Below are 7,754 nucleotides of genomic sequence, written 5' to 3'. Positions count from 1 at the left end.
GCGGGTCTAATATAGGGTTGGGAGGCTACTTCACCTTGCTCCATGTTGTACGTAAGCTCATAGTCAGAACTGAGAATAAATATTTTCTGGCTTGAGAGTCTGATACTGGTCAGTTTGTTGTCTGCAGAAACTGGTAAGAAGATCCGAGTGCAGCCGGTGCAAGCGTGATGCAGCTCCCGGCCCCTCTCCCGTAGCCGCGCCCAAACCTGCCCTATCCCACTGCTCGGCGTCAACCTGCCCGTGATGCCCAGCTTGCCCCGGTGCCCAAACCTGTGCTCCCGTGTATGCCCAGTTGCATGCTCCTATTGCCCGCGCCGGTGTTCCCCCAAACCTGGCTCCCGTGTAGCCCAGCTTGCCCGGGTGCTCCAAACCTGCTCCCGTGTTGCCCAGCCATTGCCCTTGGTGCCAAAACCTGCTTCCCGGTATCCCAGCTTGCCCCGGGTGCCCAAACCTAAGCATTCCGGGTATGCCCACTTGCCCCGTGGTGCCCAAACCTGCTCCCGTGTATGCCCAAGCTTGCCCCGGCTGCCCAAAACCTGCTCCCGTTGTTGCCCAGCGTGCCCGGGTGCCCAAGCGACCTTCGCTCCCGTGTATGCCCAGTTGCCCCGGAGTTGCCCAACCTGCTCCCGTGTATGCCCAGCTATCGCCCGGGTGCCCAAGCCTGCTCCGTGTAATTGCCCAAGCTTGCCCCGGTGCCCAAGCCTGCTTCCGTGTAATGCCCAGCTTGCCCCGGGTGCCCAGCCCTTGCTCTCGTGTAAGACCCAGCTGCCCGGGTGCCAAAACCTGCTCCCGTGATGCGTGCCAGTATGCACCTGCCCGTATGCCCGCTTTCCCGGTGGCCACAAACCTGCTCACCGTGATCCCAATGCCCCGCAACTGCCCCGTTTGCAGCTCCCTGGTGCCCAAACTTTGCTCCCGTTATGCCCAGCTCTGCCCCTGGTGCCCAAACCTGCTCCCTGATGCCAACGCTGCCCTGTGCCCAAACCTGCTCCCGGTATGCCACGCTTTGCCCTGGTGCCCACAAACCTGCTCCCGTGTCTGCCAGCATGCCCCGTAATGCCAACCGCCTGGGCCTCAACTATAATACCATCTTCCCCCCGCGGGGCACTTACATTTCACAAGCCTGGCACACCTGACAGGGCATATGCCGCACTTCGAGTGGATGGGGACGGGAAATAGTATATTCTCTTTCAGAAGTCGACGTTGCTGGAGCCGAGGCAGCTCGAATGGAGATGCACATGTGGTCCATGTACGAATCGAAACCCAATCGTAATCTGCACGCACCAGGCTCGGAGGAACCGGTACGTCAGTGGTTCAATTGGATAAGCCTCCCACCCCCCAACTCACAGGGTTCTGCCAGGGGGCAGACGCCACACCCGGGACCTTACTCTGTCTTGTTTCTCCGGATCCTTTTCGTTGAAAAATTTTTTCCAATACGTTGATCTCCACGAGCCGCTCTTGCTATTTCTCCACATTTTTGATGATTTTTAATGCTACTCTGGCTCCCCCCTAAAGCCACACAAGAGGAGAGACATCAGTAAGAATATTATAAAGGCGCTCTATGTCAGTGTCTCAGCCTCTGCACACATTACAGTGAACGCTCTCACGTGCCACACGCGGTCAGTTCCCCCTGTGCTGCTCCCCACATGCAACAGTCTTTAAAGGGGTAAGGTGTCACCTTTAAATTAACTCTTAAATATGATGTAGACATTTATCTAACTGATTTTCAATTTTTGTTTTGTCAGTTTGTTCATTAGCTTGTTGCTCCAGTTATGGAACTTCAGTAGCTATCTTGTCACTAAGGTTCTTGCTTTCCCCAGCAACCAAGCAATGATTTTTAACGACAATGACTGGAATATTAATAAGAAGAGGGCTGGAATTAGTGCAACGTAATGAATACATTATATAAGCTCACAGAACAATAGTTTTTTGCTTTGGGGTCAGCGACCCCCATTTGAAATGTTGACGAGAAGCTAAATAATTTGAAAACTATAAAAAAATAAATAATTGAAGAAGTGGCTGGGAATAGGCATTCCTATAACATACTAAAAGTCAGTGTACGATATAAACACCTCTTTTAAAGAGGAATGTTCACCTTTACAAATTAAACTTACATATGATGTAGAGATATTCTGATAGACAATTTGCCATTGGTCTTGCAGTTTTGACGTTATTTGAGCTCTCCAGTGCAGTTTTTGCAATCTGGTTGCTGGAGTCAAGTACAGCCTAGCAACCAGGCCATGATTTGATAAGACTCTGGAATTATGAATAGGGAGGACTGCCTGAACAGAAAGAGAGTAATAAAAACTATGCAATAACAATTTGCAGCCTTGCAGAGATGTGACTTTTTAGATGGGTCAGCGCACCTCCCCATTTGAAAGCAGAAAAGAATCAGAAGAGTAAAGCAAATTAGAAGAAAGAAATATGAAGACCAATTTGAAAAGCGCCTTAGAATTGGCCATTCTATATCATACTAAAAGGGAACCGCCCTTTAAGAGTACAGCTGGATTGTGGCAAAGTCAATATGGGCCCAAAGTATCCCCCCAACGTATTTATGCCTGCGGGATACAGAATACATTGACCCCCCCCTCAGAAGCATTCCAATCCCAATGTAATATAATAGACCGCCCTGCAATGAGACATCACAAAAAAAGGGCGCTATGCGACCATATAATATTAGAGCACCGTCAGTGAACCCAGGTGTTGATGTGCTGAGATCGGCCTTAACCCACCCCCTACCTGGATGAGGTAAACCTCGCGGTTATCGTTGCCAACCTGCACGTCCTACTGGCCGCTGTTCGGCCCTATCTATGAACATGTTCAGACACGGTCTGCCATGAACAGGAGGCAACTGGCGATAGGATGGGTGGCCGCCACACACAAACACGCACTTACCTCCTGTGAATCGACGCACATGAACCGACTCGGCCGAACAGTCCCTTCCCCGAGGTGCTCACAATCTCATCTGCGTGGGCAAGAGAAGGAGGGCGGGATTCATACGAGCAGAACACTGCCGGCGGTACGCCAGTGCAATCTGCTGACAGGGCGCAAACCACGTTGCCCAGGTCAGGCTGTAGCCCCGACACGCTCCCTATGCTAGATAGAGAAGATATTTACTAGCTGCCTGGCCATATAAACATTCTGTACGTGGTAGGTTTACAAAGAATAAAGAAGTTAAGGAGAGAAAGGGGCTTATTGGCAGTTTATGTTTCCTCTATTAAAATTAAATGTACAAACAAAAAAAAAAAACCCAACATAAAAAAATAAATAAACACAAAAGACAGACAGGTACTTGCAGCGTTCTGGAAGGGGGGTCTCTAGACTAAGAGAGCTAATTATTTTACGATTTGGCTGTACACGTATCTTGTAGCATCGCCGCTGGTGATAATGGTGGCCCTCACTCGTCCATTCAACACTCTTGGCCGGAGCCTGCTCTGGCGAATCCGCTTCGAGCACATCGTCATCCCCCGCCAAACGCATCACTCTTCGCCAGCCAAATCCAGATTTTCAAACCACAGCCAATTGGTAGGGTTGGTTTGGAATCTCACATGATTGTATTGACTAAGAGGAGTGAGCAGTTAGAATTTCCCAGCCAATTCATACGGCACATAGGAATAATATAACATAGGGATATTGAGCGAACAGCGTCAAGATACAAAATACACGTAACTCAGAAATCAAAAAAAATAAAAAAAGAAAAAAAGAAAAAAACATTACTGCTTAGTTCCATCGATAGCAAGGGAGGAAAAAGGACAAACACGTGGGTCCCCCCACCCATCCACTAATACCTAATATACAGTCTCTTACATGCTACTAGATTACAACAATGAGGAGGGAGGGCCCGATATCATACCCAAATATATATTTAATCATAATAATACCCAGCACGCACCCCGACGCTATCATAACACACTGGCCCCAACATTCCCACAATACCCCCACCAACCGTTACACTCCAAGCACAAAGCTCAACCCATATATGATCCAGTCCCAGCTCCTATACAAATACTCAGCACTGAACCTCATAGCAATTATTGCCCCATGTTCCCTGCCCCTATTCCAATCATCCTCCCCCGGGTACAGGGCCGGCGCATAATACCACCGGTACCAGCCCGGCGCATATCCCCCGTACCCACGTTAAAAGCTGCATATATCCACAGTAACGGTTATCGCCTACGTTTATAAATCCGTTTTGAGGGACTCCCAAACCGCCGGTCTTCCCCAGCCCCCATAATAAATTTGGCGCCACTCGCTCCCCCATTGCGGACCCGAGCACCGAGGCATGCAACACACAGTTCAGCACGTAGGGTCCTTTGCCAAATTCCCCTATCACCTTTCTTAATAATCCCGTCACTATAGGCCTGCCTATCCCTTCCCAGCACTACTGCCCCCCTGTATTTAGGCGTGCTGGCCCCCAGCGGAGCTCTGAGTCAGCCTGCTCGATACATGCAACTATTAGACTCGGCTTTATCAGTATGGTAACCTATGCATGGGGGAAGCGAATGGTTAATTTCTTTATATATTATACAGGAGTAAGATCTCAGCCTTGGCAATATGGCATTAAGTAATGACATCGGGGGGCAACGTTATTTGAAGGCTTGTTAAGGAGATCCATACAGAATTATGTACTGGGAAGGCATTATGGGTAGAAGCGCATGCTTAATGAAAGGAACAGTCTGTCAGACATCTGCGTGTTATGATGAGTAAAGGCTGGACATTGGGATGAAGTAGTCGGACGGTGGGGCAGTATTTGGACAGTACGGGGGGGGGGGGCATTAGATAAATCTATTTGATTTTTGCAAAGTCACTTTGATACCGTTTCCCCACAAAACTGCTTTCTAAGGCTAAGGTCTATTGTCTTAGTGAAGCCGCTTGCACATGGATAAAAAAAACTGGTACAGGATCCGTACACGAGGTGGTGTTTAATGGTACTTCTACTTTATTGGCGAATAAGGTCTCAGTGGCGGTCCCTCAGGGTTCATGTACTGGTCACTTTTGTTTAATTGTTCATAAATGACTGTAGGGAGGTATTATGGGTAATGTATCAGTGTTTGCAGATGGCACAAAACTCTGCAGGCCCGTCGTTCTACCACGAGTTTGGGCACCTTGCAGCAGGGATCTGGGCAATGGCAATCTGGGCAGCTAAGGGCAGATTTAATGTGGATAATGTAAGGTCATGCACCTGGGATGCTAAAATATGCCCCCACTTATACCCTTAATGGGACCTGCACTGGGGCAAATCCATAATGGAGAAGGCTTGGAGTGCTTGTAGAAAAAACCTGCTGTAGCGAAGCAATTGCCAGCAGCAGCTGCAGGGCAAACAGAGGCTACTGAGCTTATTAAAAGGGTATAATTCAATCGGGAGGAGGGGGTTATTCTTCCCCTTTTACAGAGCGCTGGTAAGCACCCATATCTAATATGTTGTTAAGGTTTGGTCTCCCAATTGCTCAAACGACATTTATTGAGTTTAGACAGGGTCCAGATGGCGGTTGCCTTGCCTCTGGTATCAACTAGCAGTTAGCAGGTTATATATAGCATTATGTTGAAACGTGAAATGATGTATGTCTTTTTTCAACCCACTGCTATGTTACCTAATGTTGTTTTCAGAGCCGGGCGTATACTTCCCCCATACCACAGATACAGAAGCCCGGCAATATCCAGTATCACAGCTACAGAGCCGGGCATATATCCCAGTATCCACAGTACAGAGCCGGGCATATATCCCCAGTATCCACAACAGAAGTCACGGGCATATATCCGGTACCACGCGCAAGAGCCGGGCCATATTCCCCGAGTACCCACGGCAAGAGCCCGGGCGTTATATCCCTTCCCACGGCACAGAGCCGGGCGGTCTATCCCCTGGGTACCCACGGCACCAGAGCCGGGCATATATCCCCAAGTACCCACGGCACAGAGCACGGCGTTATATCCCCTGGACCCAGGCACAGGACCGGAGCGTATACCCCGATACCCACGGCACAGCCCGGCGATATACCCGAATACCCAGGCACAGAGTCCGGGCGTATATCCTCCAGGTACCCACGGCACAAGAGAGGGATATATCCCCAGTACCCACGGCACAGCGCGGGCGTATATCCCCGTACCCACAGCACAGCAGCGGGCATAGTAATCCCCAGTACCCACGCACAGAAGCCAGGCATAATCCCCTGGACCCAAGGCACAGAGACCGGCGTATTCCCGGTACCCACGGCAACAGAGCCGGCGTATATCCCGATACCCAAGCACAAGCCGGGCTAGTATCCCTGGGTACCACGGCACAAGAGAGGGCATTATCCCCTGGACCAAAGGCACAGAGGCCGGCGATATATCCCCGATACCCAAGGCCAGAGCGGCGTATATCCCCGAACCCAAGGCAACAGAGCCGGGCGTAATATCCCCGATACCCAAGCAACAGAGCCGGCGTAATATCCCGCATACCCAAGGCACAGAGCCGGGCGTATATCCCCCGGTACCAAGGCCAGAGCCGGCGCGTATATCCCCGGTACCAAGCACAGAGCCGGCGTACTATCCCGGTACCAACACAGAGCCGGCGCGTCATTTCCCAGTACGAGCGTGTGCAAGGTGAAGTCATGGGCACATCAGCACATGTCCCATATACATACGAAGCTAGGATAAGGCCATGGCCCGGCTGGCTCCCTGGCACAATCCCACATATAATTATCTATACAAAGGGCCAGGTGTTCCACAGGAATGTGTGAGCTCCCAAAGCATGCAGGAGCTGTTTGTACCCCACTGGCACCCTAATACCCGTAGTGCCTGCCAAGTCAGACAGAATATGAGCTACGGTACCCCAAGCCACTCTGCCGCCATGGCACTCCGCTGGGCAACATGTTCACCCCTGCCTTGTGGCCAGAGAAGTAGAACTTACATTGAGGCAAGTTACAGGCAAATGCCCGGCTGAACTGGCATTATCAGCTAGTACATTGCATGGACATAGGGGCACTTCCTCGGCCTACCCGGGCCATTAGCAGCACAGAAGGCCACTTACCCTCAGAATACCCAGCCCATTGCCAGCAGAGGGCACTACCCCCAGCTAACACAGCCCATTAAGCTGCAGAGGACACTTACCCTCAGATACCCAGGCCCTTTCAGCAGGGATGGGCACTACCCACAGCATACCAGCCATATGCAAGCACAGGCGGCACTACCCTCAGCATACCAGCCCATTGGCAGACAGGGGCACACCTCAGCATACACCAGCCCAATTGGCAGACAGGTGATACATATATAATAATGCAATGCCCCAGCCCAAAGCAGCAGATTCCTAATGATTAGCGCAACGTGAGTCACTCATCTGTCCCTGCCAGGGCCTGAGGCCGAGAAGAGATGGATCCCTCTATGAATTTGGGTTCCCTGATGGCCCCACACACCACCGTGCAAAGAGAAATTTGCAAGGAATAGCAGAGATACGAAAGACCCCAGCGTTTGGCTAAAGGAATGAGGGCAAAACAGCCCAAGTTCCCAGAGCCACACGTATGGTGTATCAGGCAGAATCAGGTTTGGCACCTGGTGCCAAACCCAGTATAAACCCATCCAAAGGTTGGAATTAAGCTGGTTAGGCAAACTGATGAGCCCCAACCAGCAGGGCTAAGGTGTGAAAGCCAGCACCCACAGCATCCAGGAGTGCATGCCATACAGGCCCTATACTTATTGTACACGCGCTGCGGAATATGTGTCGCGCCTCATAATGTTATAATAATAATATACCCACACATCACAGCCCCCTGCGACTC

Source organism: Xenopus tropicalis, chromosome 8 (assembly GCF_000004195.4).
Source record: "Xenopus tropicalis strain Nigerian chromosome 8, UCB_Xtro_10.0, whole genome shotgun sequence".
Classification (NCBI taxonomy): Eukaryota; Metazoa; Chordata; class Amphibia; order Anura; family Pipidae; genus Xenopus; species Xenopus tropicalis.
This window is presented reverse-complemented; position numbering follows the sequence as displayed.